Source organism: Macaca thibetana, chromosome 1 (assembly GCF_024542745.1).
Source record: "Macaca thibetana thibetana isolate TM-01 chromosome 1, ASM2454274v1, whole genome shotgun sequence".
Taxonomy (NCBI): Eukaryota; Metazoa; Chordata; class Mammalia; order Primates; family Cercopithecidae; genus Macaca; species Macaca thibetana.
In genome coordinates, this window is record NC_065578.1 from 212064557 (window position 1) to 212085281 (window position 20725).

Here is a 20725-nt window from a genome sequence, read left to right on the forward strand (position 1 = left end):
CATATAAGGCTTCAAATGTATTGTCATTTTCATAAACATTTTCTTTCTTGATTTTTTAAACAATTCTATGAGGAATGTAGGATAAATCCTACTAGGCTAATTTTACAGATTGAAAACGCTTGTATAGTAAAGTCACCCTGATGTAGTCGTAGTTATGATGCCAGAAGATGGGAATAAGTTGAAGTGGACCCGAAACCCAGTGCTGTTCTGGAGAGAAAATAAGGGTGGGCAAAACTCAGGATAGTGAAAGGCTTCTCAAAGTTAAAGCTTTCGGAAACTGAAAGAATTTTCTGGCAAATTGATGATTTGGAGATTTTGATTCAGGTCAATGAAGTGGTCAAGAAAAGGACTCTCAATTATTTGGGGAGATTATGAAGGGATTGTTATAAAGGTAAGACTAAGTAACCTAGGGTTTACTTCAGCTCGAAATAATCTTTGAAGCTATTATTGGCTTTTAATATATTACAGAATAATTTATAATTTTATTGAATAATTTTCACAGTATGTCATTAAATTTTTTAAAAGATTATGATTATGATCTAAGTATATTTCCGAACTATAGATGACCGCAGATGGCCTTTTATCCTTCTTTTGACATATCTGTGTGTTCTGTGATGAATATGTATAATTTGTAATAAGAAAAAAAGTAAAAAAAAAACAGAAAAAGTAAAAGAGCTTATAATTCTTCCTCTAGAATACAAAGATACAAGATTTCCATATGACTAGTTTGCTGAAGACTGACATTGCATTCCCAGTGTGATAAGCGTAAGATCACATTCTTGATCTTGTCTGTACCTCTTCATGTGTTTTCCTTCTAGCCTAGGTTGGACGGCATTCTAATGCTAATGTTTTCCCCTTGGTTATCTCTTTATTTATCTTAACAGCTTCCTTTTAACCTATGGATTTATTGATAAACCCATACATGCTTGTTTTGTCCTTTGATAGCTATAATTCTTTCTTAGATTATCATAGTCTACATTTTAAATTGTTAAAATGATTTTGATGCACGAAGTTTGTAAATTCTTCAATTTACTGATTATTAAATATTTATTCCTCCACCATACAAGAAACCTTTATTTTCTACAAAGTCATAAACTTTGTTTATTCATACTGTATGTCTACATCAAAACCTCAAAATGAAATCTATATTTATGATTCACTGATATATATGACTCTATGCTCTTATGGTTCACAAATTTCAACTGTTCACATGTATTAAATAACATTTATCTCTCTTGTGTCACGGTGATTCTACCCAGAATATATGAGTGATTTATAAGAGTTTTATAGCAAAATATATAGATCTCACTGTGTCGCAGAATAAACTCCTTGTCCATGAGAGTGCCATCTGTCATGTTTGTGTCACCCCAGTGGAGCAGAGAGCACAACCCACAGAGGAGCTGGGGAGATTAATAGGACAGGGAATGACCACGTATTCAGCTCAATCTCTACATTTTCCCTTAAGACCCAGGGAGCAGGTGGCTGTGGTTTTTTTTGATTCATTAGCCCATGCTTATTAGATGTCAGCAAGGCCTCTGCGCTGTACTCTTACTTCTGAGATATGGATGGAAAGAGGTGAAGAGGGCAAAACGAGAGTGAAGAGAAGGCAGAGCCACCTTTGACCTGCAAGTGCTGATGACATCATATAAGTGGTGAACGCAGGAGATGGTTAAACTAAGATTCAGATTGACAAATGTAGCTGAAGGAGTGGCCAGAATGGCTCCACCATGGCACCTGCCACTTCCTTAGCTCTTTCCCAGACCCGATAGGCCAGATGAGGAAGGATACCTAGATAGTGTTATAGATAGCTGTAGAAGTATCACGTTCATCTGTCCCTACAGCTACAGACATCAGACTAGGAGAGCATGCTGGACTCAAAGGGATCCAATCTGCCACCCATGCAGAGGTAATGGGAGTTGACTGTCCATCAGATTTCCCCTTTTGAGAGATTGAACTAGGGTTATCTATCTGTCTATCTATCTATCTGTCTATCTATCTATCTATCTATCTATCTATCTATCTATCATCTATCTGTATCTATCTAACTTTGTCATTTGATAGCAATAACATAAGCTTAAAGAGTCAGAAAATCAAGCCAGGCACAGTGGTTCACATCTGTAATCCCAGCACTTTGGGAGGCCAACGCCGATGGATCACAAGGTCAAGAGTTCAAGACCAGCCTGGCCAAGATGGTGAAGCCTCTTCTCTACTAAAAATACAAAAATTAGCTGGTGGTGGTGCACACCTGTAATCCCAGCTACTCAGGAGGCTGAGGCAGCGAACTGCTTGAACCTAGGAGGTGGAGGTTGCAATGAGCCGAGATTGCACCACTGCACTCCGGAGCGAGACTCCGTCTCAAAAAAAAAAAAAAAAAAAGTCAGAAAATCAGAGAAGAGAGAGTATACTAGTTATGGTCATGGTTAGAATATGTCTATGAAGATCTAATAGACCTCTAATGTATGTCTTGCATATGAGCAAGAAAAGATGAGTTCCAGTTGTTTAATCATTTTGAGCTTCCACAGGCCCTGACTGTGTTTATTTCCCTTGTTTCTGTGTGTATCCATCACCAAATCTCTCAATGTTTGAGGTCAGTTGTGCAACGTTCTCCTCCTTGAAGAGTACATGAGGAAAAAAGCCCAATAGAAAATCAAAGCAGGTACCATAATTTAAGAAATTTGAAAATTTAAGAAGTTTGAAAATTTATGAAGTTTCAAAAGTTTGAAAGCTCAGGCTAAGTTTCAGACGATGAACACTATTGCATTGTAGTTTGGTGCCTGGACTTCGATGTCAACATTGGGTTGAATCCTGAGTCACTTACTGCTTGGATATCCTTGCTTTTTTGTTGTTGTTGTTGGTGATGGTGGTGGTGTTTTTTGGAGAGGGAGTCTCGCTCTGTCACCCAGGCTAGAGTACAGTGGCGCAATCTCAGCTCACTAATACCTCCACCTCCCGGATTCAAGCAGTTCTCCTGCCTCAGCCTCCTGAGTAACTGGGACTACAGGTGCACGCTGCCATGCTTAGTTAATTTTTTGTATTTTAGTAGAGACAGGATTTCACTGTGTTGCCCAGGCTGGTCTCGATCTTACGAGCTCAGGCAATCCGCCCACCTTGGCCTCCCAAAGTGTTAGGATTACAGGCATGAGCCACCATGCCTGGCCTCCTTGCTTTTTTCTGGAGTTTCAGTTTTTGCATATACAAAATAAAGTCTACCTGACAACGATGTAGGTTCTAGGAGGATTAAATTAGATTTTCGTTTAGAAGGATTACACAATGTCTGGCCCGGAGAAAATACTTTATAAAATTCAGGATCCAAGCTCAATAGAGCAGGCATTTCACATGCTGGGAATAGCAAAGGCTGCTGAAGGGAATAGCAAAGGTTGCTGAAGCTCACTAGCCAGCGTTTGAATGTGGAGGGAAGAATCTATGTGTTCAAGATAGTTTGGGGGAGTGTCCTCTCTGGGATTGTTTTGGGCACCCATAGAGTAGTATACTGATTTGGCTTTTAGAAATCAGCCCAAACCATTCAGAGCTATTCCTCACCAGGGAGATTAAACTGGCTATTTCCATTTTAGAGTACAATTAAAGTAATGTGATATATGAAGAGTCTCTAAGTTCTCTAAGGGCAGAAACTGTATCTTATTCAACTTTTTCTAACCAGTGCTTGCCACTATTCTGGGTACAGAGCTGGCACTCAGTAAAGGTGAGTTGAATAACAATTTATAAATTAATTTATTAAAAAATTAACTACTGGGTGTGGTAGCTCATGCTTGTAATCCCAACAGTTTGGGAGGTCAAGGTGGGTAGATCACTTGAGGTCAGGAGTTTGAGACCAGCCTGGCCAACATGGTGAAACCCCACCTCTACTAAAAATACAAAAATTCGCCAGGCGTGGTGGTGGGCGCCTGTAGTCCCAGCTACTCGGGAGGCTGAGGCAGGAGAATGGCTTGAACCCAGGAGGCGGGGGTTGCAGTAAGCCGAGATCACACTACTGCACTCCAGCCTGGGTGACAGAGCGAGACTCCGTCTCACCAAAAAAAAAACAAACAAAAACAAAACAAAACAAAACAAAAAATTAACCAATTGATGATTTATTGAAGGAAAGATGACTTCCTTATATGGATTGTAAACTGGCACAGAACATAATTCTAAAGAAGGAATCCCAGTCTGTTTCATCCAATAGAAATATTGTTTGAATTAAATGTTTGATGGTGGTTGATTGTATTATTGTCCAAAATATTCACTTCCCTGCCCACAGGACCCATTCCTAAGCAAGGATAATATAGGCCTACTCCCCTGACTGAGGCTTGGCAATTTGGCTTATTGTAGCCATTAGAATATGTCCAAAAGTTCTGTGTGTGCTTCCAAAACAAAGCTTTAAAAGCCACTGTGTGGTCTACCACTTCTCTTTTTTCTCTTCCAGAAAACCAGTGAGGTCCATGGTTCCCTGAATAAGAATGGCGTGCAGCAAAGCCAGGTGATGTGAGGCAGATTCGTCATACAGGTGAGAGATAAAACCTAGCTGTCACAAGCCACAGGGATTTGAGGTCATTTCTTGACTGTAGCATAATACAATCTAAACTGACAGATGCTACGCATTTCTACAGTCACTATTGTGGAGACCAGAACTCTTACGCACAGATAAGATGAAGCAAGCTTGTTAATAGATACATGTACATTTATCTTAGTTATACTGGATATTGTATAATTATGAATGCTATGTTGTTAAATTCCCATCCAAAAAGCCAACAAAAAACGTTTCAGGGTTGGCTCCTAGCTTCCTTTCATTCCCAGTTTGTCTTCACCCCAGTGCCTATTCTCTGAGTATAGAGTTCTTAAGAACCCAGGAATCACTTGGTGACTATGACCAAAGCTCATTTGCCAACAGGTGGCCACAGAGGACAAGGTGTGGGGGACACTGGAAGGAGCCCATGACTGACAGGCGTGTTGCCTGATGCTACAGAAGATCCACTGATCGCATCTCAAAGCAGTTTCTAGAGAAGCAGGAAGAATTTAAAATGCTTGGAGAAATTATTTTCACCATTTGTGCTTTTAAAGAATAGGACGTATTAATTTTTCATTAATTCTTGTTACCCATGGCAATACACAGTGCCATTATTTCTTAAACTCTGGGTCAGGTTATTTACAAAATAGGTCAGGTCACCCATTTCCAGCCCAGAGCCAGAATTAAAATGAAACCACCCTCACTGCAGCTTCTGTTCTCCCCCGCACACATTCCTGCCGTCTGGAAGGACCCGGAGCAAACGTTCCTGATATATTTGGAAGGGAACAAAAGTTAGTACGGAACAGCATTTGACCTCTGTCTTGTATTAATGTGAATCTTAGGCTGCCCTGCACACACTTCCGAAAGCGACATATCTCCCTGCGGGATCAGTGACAGGGAGACAGCTGGCCGGCCTCAGAACGAGCTCCGCCCCGTAAGGACTGCACGGCTGTCCTGTTAGAAAAGCAATGGTGAGGGGCTCCTCCCCAGCTGGTGCCTTTGTGAGGACTTTCTCATCAAGAGTCATTACACCGCCAGCGTGGTGCAGTTACATATCCATGGGGATTTGGTAACAACGAGATTCTGTACTGTAGGCTCATGAATTCAGGAATTCATGAATATTGAAGAAATGCACATGGTTCACTGCAAGAAAATATCGATTGAACTTCTTTACCCAAGTGTCAGCATATTAGGAGTTAATAAGGTGAACTAAATTGATAGGTAACATTGATCTCTGACTCAGGCAGTAGAATTAGACCTTGGGTGGGTAAATAAATCAAAGCTAGTAGAGGCACCTGATGTCCTTGTGAATAGCTCTGAAGTCAGTCTATTCTTTGGTTTCATATTATCAAGAAGACTCTTTAATTTAACTTTTATTTTATTTGAGATGGAGTTTCGCTCTTGTTGTTCAGGCTGGAGTGCAATGGCGTGATCTCCACTCACTGCAACCTCGCCTCCTGGGTTCAAACGATTCTCCAGCCTCAGTCTCCCTAGTAGCTGGGAATTACAGGCGTGCACCGCCACGCCCAGCTAATTTTTGTATTTTTAGTAGAGGCAGGGTTTCACCATGTTGGCCAGACTGCTCTAGAACTCCTGACATCAGGCAATTCGCCTGCCTCAGCCTCCCAAAGTGCTGGGATTACAGGCGTGTGCCACCGCGCCAGGCCTTTTATTTTATTTTATTTATTTATTTTTTGAGACGGAGTTTCACTCTTGTTGCCCAGGCTGGAGTGCAGTGGCATGATCTCTGCTCACTGCAACCTCTGCCTCCCAGGTTCAAGTGATTCTCCTACCTCAGCCTCCCAGGTAGCTGGAATTACAGGCATATGCAACCATACCCGGGTAATGTTTGTACTTTTAGTAGAGACAGGGTTTCACCATGTTGGGCAGGCTGGTCCCGAACTCCCAACCTCAGGTGATCCACCCGCCTTGGCCTCCCAAATCGCTGGGATTACAGGTGTGAGCCACCGCACCTGGCCTCTGCCTTTTAATATTTATTTATTTATCTATGTGTATGTATATGTATATGTATGTATTTATTAGAAATCACTTTTAAAGGATGCGAAACAGAGTCAAGCTTGGTGTGAGACCCTAAAGTCTTCATACAAATCACATTGTATAAGCCTGAGCACCTTGATCCTTTGTAATTCTCAACGGTTGCACCACTCCTCACCTTGTTCAACCAGAAGAAAACATTCTAGAGATTTTCTAAGCTTCACCTCATTCCCATGTAGACTTTCCTATCTATTTCAGGCCTTAGTGATCTCTCTTCATTATGTCCTGTCTTTTGGCATTACTTCATTTAAAAATACTTGGTATTACATAAACCTAATACTAGCATCCAACTCTGCCTGCCTTAGTATCCCAATATACCACGTGAAAGGCCGTGATCTCATGTGCCAGGTGGAGTCCTTAAGACACAAATTAATGAGTTATTTCCTAAATGTTATGTCTACCAGCTGCCATCAGATGTTGAATACCAGCCACACTAAGACAGTTCCAGGGACAGGTTTCATGATCTAGCTTCCTTTGGCCTATTTTACTTTCTTTAGTATATGAATTTCCTGGCACTGACATGACAAAATACATATCACAAACAGAGTGTCTTAAAACAACAGAAATTTCTTCTCACAGAGTTCCAGAGGCTAGAAGCTCATAATCAAGGGGTTGGTGGGGCAGTGCTCCCTCTGAAATCTTAGGGGAACCTTCCCTTGCCTCCTCCTGGCTTCGGGTGGTGGCTGCCAATCCTTGGCATCCTTGTCTTGCAGCTGCAGCATTTCCATCTCTCTCTGTGGTCACATGGCATTCTCCTCTCTGTGTGTTTCTGTCTCCTCCTCTTCTTACAAGGACGCCAATCTTATTAGATTAGGGTTCACTCTACTGACCTCATTTTAACCTGATTACATCTGCAAAGACCCTATTTCTAAATAAGTTCACATGCACAGAACCCAGGGGTTAGAACCTCAACACGTCCGGGGGAACATAATTTGACCTGTAACAAGCGGTAACTGATATTCTGTCACCGTATCTCCCTGGCTTTTCCCAAGGCCTTTTCCAATCCAATGAGCTCCCTTCAATCACTCATCTCTCTTCTTTTTTTTCTTTCTTTTCTTTTTTCTTTTCTTTTTTTTTTTTTTTTTTTTTTTTGAGACAAGGTCTCATGTCCATTGGAGTGCAGTGGCAGGATCATGCCTCAACTTCCTGGGGTCAGGTGATTCTCCCACGTCAGCCCCCAGAGTAGCTGAGTCTATAGGGATGCACCACCAAGCCTTTTCGTATTTTTAGTAGAGATGGGTTTTGCCATGTTGCCCAAACTGCTCTTCAACTCCTGGGCTCAAGTGATTCTCTCAACTCAGCCTCTCAAAGTGCTGGGATTACAGGCATGAGCCACCATGCCCCACCCACTCACTCATATCTGATCCCATACCTTCATCTTTGAGTCATACAGAAACCTTAGATCCACTAGTTGTTTCTTTAACTAGCTTGCCTCTGCTCAGATAGGGATGCTTCTTTTTTTTTTTTTTTTGAGACGGAGTCTCACTCTGTTGCCCAGGCTGGAGTGCAGTGGCTCAGCTCACTGCAACTTCCGCCTCCCAAGTTCAAGCGATTCTCCTTACTCAGTCTACTGAGTAGCTGGGATTATAGGCACGCTCCACCACACCAGGCTAATTTTTGTATTTTTAGTAGAGACGGGGTTTCACTATGTTGATCAGGGTGGTCTCAAACTCCTGACCTCATGATCTGCCCGCCTCAGCCTTCCAAAGTGCTGGGATTACAGGCGTGAGCCACCGCACCCGGCCTTGGAATGCATTTCTTTTACAAAATATGCTGCTGTTCTTCAATTTACTGGTTGAACAAGGCTCAGTTTCTTCACCTATAAAGTGTTGTTGTGAGACTCAATATGATATAAGACATGATATAAGAACTGTGGGCCAGGTGCGGTGGCTCACACCTGTAATCTCAGTACTTTCAAAGGCCGAGGCAGGCGGATCACCTGAGGTCAGGAGTTTGAGACCAGCCTGGCCAACATGGAGAAACCCTGTCTTTACTAAAAAACACAAAATTAGCCGGGGGTGGTGGCACATGCCTGTGACCGCACCTACTTGAGAGGCTGGGGCCGGAGAATCTCTTGAACCCAGGAGGCGGAGGTTGTGGTGAGCCTAGATCGCGCCATTGCACTCCAGCCTGGGCAACAAAAGCAAATCTCTATCTCAAAAAAATAAAATAAAAAATAAGAAATAAAAAAAAAAGAACTGTGACAATGCAGACGTCTGCTGAATTTCAAGGTCAAATGCTGTCATGGAGCACCTCAAGCCGTCTGCTCAACTGTTGATGAAACTGGAGATATAACCCACAAACCACGCAAAACTCTTATGATGTTAAACATATTACATCGTATTACAATCTACACAGGATTGGCTAACCTAAAGTTTGCAATCTTTTGGGATTTCCTCCAAATAAAATAATCTCACAATATAACAGGTTTAGATGAAAGAAAATCATTCTCACACAAAAGATATATTCTAGGTGAAAAAAGAAAAAAAGGTAGATAAAAGAAATTATTAGACACAGCCAAAGTGCCAGGTGGAGTCCCTAAGACACAAATTAACCAATTATTCCTTAAGCATTATGTCTACCAGCATTTTTTACACCTCATTCTGATCTTTACGATATTTCAGTTCTTTGACTATGTGCTTAATAATAAAAACTAAAATCAGGAGATGAGTGAAATCCCGAAAATATACTGTAAAAAATGTACCTAAAAAGTGAGGTATAATTTAGGAATGTTACATGATTTTAGCTACATGGTAATAGAAACGTCCTCTCAGAACTATTTATTAGCATGGTGCCCTGTAGCCTGTCTGCCTCAGGATTACCTGGGGTGCTTTCCAAGAATGTAAATTCCTCTGCCTCAACAGGGATAAGGATTGGAACCAGAAATGGTATTTAAACAAATCTCTCAGAGGGACCTTAGCCACTTTAAAATTTAAGAACAATTGCCCTTAATATTTATTTTCCGAGGGGTCAGTCTTCATATGTCTGGCTTTTGAGTGGGTTTTCAGAAATGTGTAATAAACTCGAGGGATGTCTGTATAGTGCATAGCGTGATTAAAGGCTATTCACACACAGATTCAAATTGCTTGAAAATGTATTTTCCCACATTGCCATCCCATCATGTATGAGACGCCCACTAGTATCGTTCGTTGAAATGGAAGGTTTCCTCATTCGCCCAAGTTAGGGTTTGTTGTTGTGTTTGTCATAGTTGTTTTAATGAGAGTGACGTGACAATTACGGGTGTGTGTTTAAAAGAGAAACAGTGGTTGTGTTTTACCAGTAGATTTGCTTATGGATTCCTCTTGCCATCCACTCTTCCATCCTGCAGGAGTGACAGTGTGGATGCTGAGGTTCAGACGCACACTCTGACACCCCAAGGGAAGACCCTGGGCAAGCTGCCTCAAGTGAGCTGTGTGCATCCACATCCTTGGAGCATTTTCTGCAAAGTTTATCTTAGCCATCTGTTTGCTGTTCTGCAAACTGTTTACTTACTGTTTATTTGTGTGTGCTCTACTCCTTTAACTTTTAAGATCTTAGTATTTTTCCCGACTCTATGCAGCGGCTCTTTTTTTCTGAGACAGAGTCTCGCTCTATCGCCCAGGCTAGAGAGCAGTGGTGCGATCATGGCTCACTGCAGCCCAGAGCTCCTGGGTTCAAGCAGTCCTCCCACTCAGACTCTGAGTAGCTGAGGCTCTAGGTGCATGCCCCCATGTCCAGCTAATATTTTTATGTTTTGTAGAGACAAGGTCTCATTATGTTGCCAGGCTAGTCTCAAACTCCTGGGCTTAAGCAATCCGCCCACCTTGGCCTCCCCAAGTGCTGGGATTACAGGCGTGAGCCACCACTCCTGGCCATGCAACAGCTCTTTATATCATCATATTAACCTTTTGCCACATGTATTATATTTTCCCAGCATATTGCTTCTCTATGCATTTACCTATGCTGAAATGAAAAGATAGCATTCAGGTTTTAAAGCATATGTTGTCAATATATCAATATTTTTCTTTGTTGTTTATTTTATTATTTTACTATTTGCAATGAATTTCTCATCCAGGGTTGAAGTCAATTTGGGCCTATATTTTCTTCTATTTATTACTTTAATTATAGCATTTAACATTTTAATTTAATAAAAGTAATTTATTAAAGTAAAGTAGATTTTAAGTAATAGTAAAACATTGAATGAATCTGGCCAGGTGCAGTGTCTCACGCCTGTCATCCCAGAACTTTGGAACGCCAAGGTGGGTGGATCGCCTGAGGTCAGGAGTTCGAGACCAGCCAGGCCAACATGGTGAAACCCTGTCTCTACTAAAAATACAAAAAATTATTCGGGCGTGGTGGCACATGCTTGTAATCCCAGCTACTCAGGAGGCTGAGGCAGGAGAATCACTTGAACCTGGGAGGCGGAGGTTGCAGTGAGCCGAGATCATGCCATTGCACCCAGCCTGGGTGACAAGAGCAAAACTCCATCTCAAAAAAAAAAAAAAACTTGAATGAATTTAACTTAAGTGAAATGTGTTTTGTTACTTAGTATAAGGTAATAGTGTTGCATCCTGAATAACACTTAGCCACTGATTTATAGTTGATTAGATTTTTATATGTGTCCTAGATTATATATAGAATACGTATAGATTATTTTATACATATATATATAGATAGATTGATACAATTTCCCTGCTTTAATCAGCACTTATCTAATCAAATACTGATCCTGATCCTACTGGCTATGAGGACTTTCACGTCTTCTTAGGACTGTGACATTAGTAAGCAGCTTTGGCTGTTTTCCTCCCGGTTTAACCGTAATGACTCATGACCACTAAATAGTGTTTCCCCCATTAAGTATAGAGTGGGCTCTTGGTTTCATATAATGGATATTTGTGAATTATCATAAGGCAACGTTCTGGTTTTGGGGGATAAGGGAATATTTTGAACATGTAGTCAGCGTGCTCTCTTTCTCACACTCATTCCGTAAGAGCCACCCCTGCTTTCGGGTAGAGTTGTAACAACAGGAAGAGGAGAGAAAGAATTTATTCAGAGCCCAGCTTTTGAGTTTCAAAATAGATCTTCATTTGTCTTCCAAACCAGAACACTTTTGATTGTGAAAGGAGGCACCATTAATAATTATGCTGGGACAACAGGCGTAAACCTGGCCTGAGAGACAGTCACCCTAGCCACAAACAACAGAGCTGGAATAATGCATGAACATGCAAAAGGATGTTTTTCTTGCTAAAGAGAAAAAAATGATCAGAGCTGCGAGAGACAGAGTAGTCTGAGGGAAAGCAATGAAGTTGGGAACTGTTTAGCATCCCTCAGAACAGGCCCCGAGCAGATACTACAGTTGAACCCGTGCTTAGTCCTGGGGGGACTTAGGAAATGAAGCACCCTCTTGCAGTTGTTCTTATCCTGTTAGTATGAAGCTGACAGGGCTGAGGGTAAGTATTAGGCACAGGAGGCTCCAGCCTGCTCGAGGGCCAATCCCAGTACTGGGTGGCATCAGAAGCAACCAATGGAGAGAGGCCCAAGCAAGCCGGAAGATCTCCAGGAGGCTCTTTGGTTGGAGAACAGAAGGATGAGGTAGCAGATAAGCGTCTCTCCCTTGTTTCAGTAGTTCTTTATCTTTTGGTGGACCATGAACCCGTTTGAGAATCTTTTAAAATCTATAGACCTCGGCGCGGCGTGGTGGCTCACTCCTGTAATCCCAGCACCTTAGGAGGCCGAGGTGGGCAGATCACCTGAGGTCAGGAGTTCCTGACCAGCCTGGCCAACATCACAAAACCCTGTCTCTACTAAAAATACAAAAAATTAGCCAGGCATGGTGGCGCGCCTGCAATCCCAGTTACTCAGGAGACTGAGGCAGGAGAATTGCTTGAACCCAGAAGGCGGAGGTTGCAGTGAGCTGAGATTACACCACTGCACTCCAGCCTGGACAATAAGAGTGAAAACTCCATCCAAAAAAAAAAAAAAAAAATGTATAGACCTCGGCTGAGCGTGGTTGCTCTCACCTGTAGGTCCCAGCAATTTGGGACGCCAAGGTGGAAAGATAGGTTGAGCCCAGGAGTCTGTGACCAGCCTGAGCAACATAGGGAGACCCCATTTCTACAAACAAACAAAATGTATAGACCTGCACTGTCCAATATGTTAGCCACTAGCCACACGTGGCTCTAGGGCACTTGAATTGTGGCGGGTCCAAATTGAGATGTGCTGTAAGCGTAAGACGCACAGCTGATTTCAAAGACCACATACGAGGGGATAAAAAGAGAATGTAAAATGCATCTATTAATTTTTAAAATGTTGATTGCATGTTGAAATGATAATGTTTTGAATATATTGGGTTAAAGAAATTATTTAAATATTATTAAAATTTATTTCAGCTGCTTCCTTTTTTTTCTTTTTTGAGACAGAGTCTTACTCTGTTGCCCAGGCTGGAGTGCAGTGGCACAATCTCTGCTCACTGTATCGTCTGCCTCCTGGGTTCAAGCGATTCTCCTGCCTCGGCCTCCAGAGTAGCTGGGACTATAGGCGCCCGCCACCATGCCTGGGTAATATTTGTATTTTTAGTAGAGATGGGGTTTCACCATGTTGGTCAGGCTCGTCTAGAACTCCTAGCCTGAAGTGATTCACCCACCTTGGCCTCCCAAAGTGTTGGGATTACAGGCATGAGCCACCACGCCCAGCTGTTTCCTTTTATTTTTTAAGTAGCTACCAGAAAGTTTTAAACTACGTGTGTGGCTCACATTATATTTTTGTTGGACAGTGTCAGCCCAGACTCTTTCTTCAGATAAATGCACAGTCACATACACGACTTAAATTTATATCTAATTGTTGGTGTCCATGACTCTATTCGGAATTGTTGGAATGCAGGTAGAAAACCATAGCTCTCGTTTATTCTCCACAAAGCTTTCTGACAGGTTGTTCAAAAAACAAATATAAAAATGTCATGGCCGTGGCTTAAAATTTTGAATGAATACCTCATTGCCTACAAGACAAGGTATAAATTTCTGTAACATTATAGTCAGAGCTCTTCTCAACATTACTCTAATTCACTTTGCCAGCCTTCTTTCCTGACACGTCCTGACCACACACACACATCTGTTCTCTAGCTCCTCCAAACAATTTGACCTCCTCTCAAACGGGCACACACACGGCTTCCGCCCTGTCCTCATCCTCTCCTCTCAGCCTAGGGATGCCCTCCTTCCAATTTTTCACCTGTCTAAATCCTCTTCATTCAACAACGCCCTGTTCAAATATCATTTCCTCTGTTAATCCCTTTCTGTCATCAAAGACTGAATTGATTCCTCCTCTCTAGTTTGTCCCAAGGCAGTTTGCTCAGATCACTGTTACGTCAATTTATTTCCTATTGCAGTTAAATATACACGTGTCCACGGGTATTTCATATAGATGCACGTGCCTGTCTCCCATACTCCAATATGAATGCTTTTAGACAATGACCTTATATGTTTTATGTTTGCTTCTCCAGTGCCTTGTATATGATGGGTATGCCAGAAAAGTTTGTTAAATGAATTTTTTAAAAAAAGAAATTATAGAGAAAGGATAACACATTAGATTCCTAGGTAAATCAATAAGAACCTAGGCTGTGTCAATAGAAGAGTAGAATTGGAAAAGGGGAGAAATAAAGGAGATCTGTGGCATGGTTTGGATAGAGGAAATAAAAGAAATGGGACCCAGAAGACCTTGGGTGCCCGCGATGGGACTGAATGGTGGTACTGGAAACGGGAGAAATGGGAGAAGACGGGAAGAGCAGCATTGGCGAGAGGGTCGAGATGGAGTGGGCGGAGGTAGGTGTGGAGTTCTGCTGGGTCTCAGGTGACAGCAGGGCAGACAGAAGAGGTCCCAGCAGATATAAAACATGTGAGTCAGGGGCTTGGGTGACACTGAGAGCTACCTACTTAAAATTTGTGCATGATATCCTGGGAGATGAACTCAAGAAAGACAACATGGGCCGGGCGCGGTGGCTCAAGCCTGTAATCCCAGCACTTTGGGAGGCCGAGGCGGGTGGATCACGAGGTCAGGAGATTGAGACCATCCTGGCTAACATGGTGAAACCCTGTCTCTACTAAAAATACAAAAAACTAGCCGGGCGTGGTGGCGGGCGCCTGTAGTCCCAGCTACTCGGAGGCTGAGGCAGGAGAATGGCGTGAACCTGGGAGGCGGAGCTTGCAGTGAGCCGAGATCGCGCCACTGCACTCCAGCCTGGGTGACACAGCGCGAGACTCCGTCTCAAAAAAAAAAAAAAAAAAGACAACATGTGGGAAAAAAGAAGGGAATTGAAGCCAGAGACTTGGGTGATAACGTTTAAGGGTTGGAAGGAAAAAGTAAACCCAACAAATAAGATAAAGACAAAAAATCAGAGGCAGAATTTCCTAAACTGTACCTAGAACTTTAATGATAAAGGATCCTGGAAATTCCAGTTTGTATCCTTTCATCCCTTGAAATACTGATTTAGGGGGATGTAGAAGGGGAAAGAATGGACACCAAATGCCAATTGACCTATTCAGTGTTTTGGAATTCAGAGGTTACATGTGACCCATGAGAGAGCAGTTTTAGTGATGTGGGAAGATGAAAAAGCAAGTTGAAAAGGTAAGAAATGAAGAGTAAGAAGGAAGAGAAGCACTGGGGGTAGACTGTCCTTTTGCAAAGGTTGCATCCCTTTTCTTGAAGAATCCATAGACTCTCCTAAGGATTAGGAGCACAGTCTGTGGATTTCTTTGTTGTTGTTTTTTGCTTGTTTGAGCTGGAGCTTTGCTCTTGTTGCCCAGGTTGGAGTGCAATGGCACAATCTCAGCTCACTGCAACCTCTGCCTCCCAGGTTCAAGCCACTCTCCTTCCTCAGCCTCCCGAGTAGTTGTGATTACAGGCACCCACCACCATGCCCAGCTAATGTTTTGTATTTTTAGTAGAGACGGGGTTTCACCATGTTGGCCAGGCTGGTCTTGAACTCCTGACCTCAGGTGATCCACCTGCCTCGGCCTCCCAAAGTGCTGGGATTGCAGACATGAGCCACTGCGGCCAGCCCCAGCTTATGGATTTCAATCTCAGCTCTGCCACTGATTAGCTGTGTGTTTCCAAGCAAGTGCCACAAGCTCTTTGATTCTCTGTTTTCTCATTTATAAAATGAGAATAACAATACTGTCTGTAGGATTTACTATGAGGGTGAAATGATTCAATCCACGCTGAGTGCTCAGCACAGTACTTGGCACCTTGCAACAGACTGAGGAGTTGTTGCTCTTGTCAATTTTGCTCCATGCCTTTTTGAGCAAGCATCCCTGGTTAAGCATCAATTTCTTTTCTTTTTTTGAGACATAGTCTTGCTCTGTCTCCCAGGCTGGAGTGCAGTGGCATGATCTCGGCTCACTGCTACCTCCGCCTCCCAGGTCAAACAATTCTCCTGCCTCAACCTCCTGAGTAGCTGGGATTACAGGTGTCCACCACCACTCCCGGCTAATTTTTGTATTTTTAGTAGAGATGCAGTTTTAGTATGTTGGCCAGGCTGGTCTTGAACTCCTGACCTCGTGATCCACCTGCCTCGGCTTCCCAAAGTGCTGGGTGTGAGCCACTGTACTCGGCTTTAAGCACCAATTTTTAAATTTGGTGTTGTATAAGTTTTATCTTAGTTTGGTGAGTTGTTGTATTAGTTGTATTAGTTTGCTGGGGCTGCCATAACAAAATACCACAGCTGAGTGGCTTCAGCAACAGAAATGTACTTTTTCACAGTTCTGGAGGCTAAAATCCGAGCTAACGGTGTCAGCACGGTTGGTTCCTTCGGAGGCCTCTCTCCTGGGCTTGGAGATGGCCATCTGCTCCCTGCGTCCTCACATGGTCTTTTCTTCTGTATCTGCCGGTGTTGTAATCTCCTTTTCATGTAAAGACATCAGTCATATTGGATTAGAACCCTAGTGACCTCATTGTAACCTCATTACCTCTTTAAAGACCAAATCCCCCAATATGGTCATATTCTGGGTACTGGGGGTGAGGATTTCTTCTTCTTCTTCTTTTTTTTTTTTTTTTTTTTTTGAGACGGAGTCTGGCTCTGTCGCCCAGGCTGGAGTGCGGTGGCCGGATCTCAGCTCACTGCAAGCTCCGCCTCCCGGGTTCCCGCCATTCTCCTGCCTCAGCCTCCCGAGTAGCTGGGACTACAGGCGCCCGCCACCTCGCCCGGCTAGTTTTTTGTATTTTTTAGTAGAGACGGGGTTTCACCGTGTTAGCCAGGATGGTCTCGATCTCCTGACCTCGTGATCCACCCGTCTCAGCCTCCCAAAGTGCTGGGATTATAGGCGTGAGCCACCGCGCCCGGCCTTCTTCTTCTTTTTTTTTGAGACGGAATCTCACTCTGTTGCCCAGGCTGGCTCACTGCAGCCTCTGCCTCCCGGGTTCAAGTGATTCTCCTGCCTCAGCCTCCTGAGTCGCTGGGATTACAGGCACCCACCATCATGCCTGGCTAAATTTTGTATTTTTAGTAGAGATGGGCTTTCACCATGTTGGCCAGGCTGGTCTCAAGCTCTCGACCTAAAGTGATCCACCTGACTTGGCCTCCCAAAGTGCTAGGATTACAGGTGAGAGTCACCACACCTGGTCCCATGACTGGTGCTTTTGACAAAAAAAAAAGGCACCCTGTTTATATTTTATTCTTTAAGAAGGCAAATTTTGAGGCATGTTAAAGGACTAAGAGAAAAGTTTCCATTGGAGGAAAAACTCAGAAACTCAGAGTGGTGAAACCCAGATTTGCTTAGGTTTAGTTAGTTTGGTTGTTTGTTTTTTTTGTTTGTTTGTTTTGTTTTTTATGAAACAGAGTCTTGCTCTGTCGCCCAGGCTGGAGTGCAGTGGTGCGATCTTGGCTCACTGTAAACTCCACCTACCAGGCTCAAGCGATTCTCTTACCTCAGCCTCCCGAGTAGCTGGGATTACAGGCACAAGCCACCACATCCAAATGTTTGTATTTTTAGTAGAGACAGGGTTTCACCATGTTGGCCAAGCTGGTCTTGAACTCCTGACCTCAGGCGATCTGCCTGCCTTGGCCTCCCAAAGTGCTGGGATGACAGGTGTGAGCCACCGCGCTGGCTGCTTGCTAGGTTTAGATAGTTAATGAGTGGGGGCCAGGCGCGGTGGCTCACGCCTGTAATCCCAGCACTTTGGGAGGCCGAGACGGGCGGATCACGAGGTCAGGAGATCGAGACCATCCTGGCTAACACGGTGAAACCCTGTCTCTACTAAAAAATACAAAAAACTAGCCGGGCGAGGTGGCGGGCGCCTGTAGTCCCAGCTACTCGGGAGGCTGAGGCAGGAGAATGGCGTAAACCCGGGAGGCGGAGCTTGCAGTGAGCTGAGATCCGGCCACTGCACTCCAGCCTGGGCGACAGAGCAAGACTCCGTCTCAAAAAAAAAAAAAAAAAAAAAAAAAAAAAAAGATAGTTAATGAGTGGTAAGGGATTCTGCTGAGTTCTAACCCAACATTCGTATCTACTTCCCCCGACCCTGCCTCCATTCCCCAGCACCACTTCTGCGTGTCATTCTAAGTCTGCATGCCTCTTTGGATATGAGAATGATTCTTACAGCTTATGGTGATTGGATGCTTTATTAAATAGTGCTGTTATTTCCCTGGGACTGAAAGGCAGAGATATAGGCAGTTTTACAAGAGAGACTGAAAAATACAACAACGACGCAAAAGGGTGGGGCTGTCCCAAGAGGACTGCTTGCTACTGTGTGCTTGCTCCAAATCTCCACCAACTCCTCATAAAACCTGGGACTGGAATTCTCCAGGCCCCACGGCTGCTATCACAGCCGCCTGTACCACACATGTGCCTCCCTGATGTGGCAAGGGTGGCCATATGTGGCTTATTAATGAATTTTCTCTGTCTTACAGATTGCCTCGAAGATGCCAGATTTCCCCAAAGATTCAGTTTGCTGGACTCTCTCCCTCATTAAGTCTCCAGTAGCTATAAACACAGCCATCTCTGTCTGAATTCTTAATGACTGGAGGTAAAAGATTCTGCTGCTCTAATGCATTCATTCTAAACAGGTGATCTGTTACTACAAAGGATTAAATTAAACAATGTATCACTTTGATATGGTTTGGCTGTGTCCCCACCCAAATCTCATCTTGAATTATAGCTCACCTAATACCCTCGTGTTATAGGAGGGCCCCAGTGGGAGATAATTGAATCATGGGGGCGGTTTCCCCCATACTGTTCTCGTGGTAGTGAGTAAGTCTCATGAGATCTGATTTTTTTTTTTTTTTTTTTTTTTTGGCCCGGGAATCAGAAAATAACTTTATTTCATCGTGGGGAGCAGGCTGACGTCCAGCATCAGAGCTCCTGAACAGCTTCTTGGTGCTGGCGACCTTGGTGACCTTGAGCACATTGAAGCACACCATCTTGCTCAGGGGCTGGCACTCACCCACTGTGACGATGTCACTGATCTGGACATCCCTGAAGCAGGGGGACAGCTGTACGGACATGTTCTTGTGGCCCTTCTCAAAGCGGTTGTACTTGCAGATGCAGTGCAGTCTCGGCAGATGACAATGATCCTCTGCATCTTCATCTTGGTCACCACACCAGAGAAGACCTGCCCTCGAATGGAGACATTCCCAGTGAAGGGGCATTTCTTGTCAATGTAGGTGCCCTCAATAGCCTCTTGAAGCCCAGACCAATGTTCTTATAGTACCATGGGGGCTTCTCCTGGCTAGTTTCTGCCAGCAGGGTCCCTCTTCTTGTTTTGAAAGACGGTTGGCAGCTTTTAGTAGGCACCCACTGTCTGAATGTCTGCCATCTTCCTGGCCACCTGAAAAAAGGGTCTGATGGTTTTAAAACAGGAAAGTCCTTTCACTTGGCTCTCATTCTCTCTTGTCTGCCGCCATGTAAGATGTGCCTTTTGCCTTCCGCCATGACTGTGAGGCCTCCCCGGCCACGTGGAACTGTGAGTCCATTAAACCTCTTTTTCTTTATAAATTGCCCAGTCTCGGGTATGCCTGTATCAGCCACGTGAAAATGGACTAACACACATTTCTTTCTTCATTGTCTTCTGTGAGGCAGTAGATTTCGGAGGTTAAGAGAGTTTGATTTTGATTTTCGGCTCTGCCTGTTCTTACTAGGTATTAACTTTTTGCAAGTTACCTATAGCCATCCCTGATACTATTTTCCTTATCTCTGAAGTAAGGATAGTAACAGAGTCTTCTCCTGAAGGTTATTGTGAGGATTAAGTGAAAAGATGTAGGTGACACTAGTTGTGTAGTCTGAGACATAATATGTACTCAATAAATGCTCGCTATTATCATTAGTATACATCTCGGAGGAGGATGGGAATGAACATGGGAAAAGTAACTAAGAATTAGTTTTGGTTCCCACCTACCAACTGGAGTTTGGGTCTTAAGTTTTCAACTTGGTATGTCATATGTAAAATTATTTTGTGAACCACCTATCAGGTACTATGTTTACCACTTGGAAGACTGGATCATTAGAAGCACAGACTTCAACATCAAGCTATAGATTCATGTAATAAACCTACACAGGTACCCCCTGAATCTAAAATTACAAAGCAAATAAATAATTAATTTTTTTTTTTTTTTTTTTTGAGACAGAGTCTCACTCTGTCACCCAGGCTAGAGTGTAGTGATCTCAGCTCACTACAACCTCTGTCTCCTGGGTTCAACCGATTCTCCTGCCTCAGTCTCCTGAGTACCTGGGATTAACGGCACCCACCACCACATCTGGCTAATTTTTTTCTATTTTTGTTAGAGAAGGGGTTTCACCATGTTGATCAGGCTGGTCTCAAACTCCTGACCTCAGGTGATCCGCCCCCCTCGGCCTCCCAAAGTGCTGGGATTACGGGCGTGAGCCACTGCGCCCAGTCTAAAATTCTTTTTCAGATGGCGCATCTCCTTTCCTAGCTCATCCTTGTCATATGAATGTGTTTGATATTTCTTTCCCATTTTTGCCATTCTCTTTTTATTATTATGAAACAATTCTGGCATATAAAAAGTGTGGAGAACAGTACAATTAGTAAGCATGTACCCATAACCTACGTTACGGGTAGGTTGTGGGTACATGCTTTACAAAGCATTACAAAACATAGTTAAAACCTGAAAGTTTCTATACACGATCCCCTAAACCTCTCCCAGGTCATCAATCTAAAAAGTCCTGCACACTTTTATTCCACCTT

At 43.4% G+C, this 20725-nt stretch overlaps 1 pseudogene; it reads right to left on the reverse strand.

Annotated features, from left to right (window-relative positions):
* Positions 1 to 16211: 16211 nt before the first annotated feature.
* Positions 16212 to 19336, reverse strand: LOC126958732 (40S ribosomal protein S11-like; annotated as a pseudogene).
* Between the last annotated feature and the right edge of the window lie 1389 nt (positions 19337 to 20725).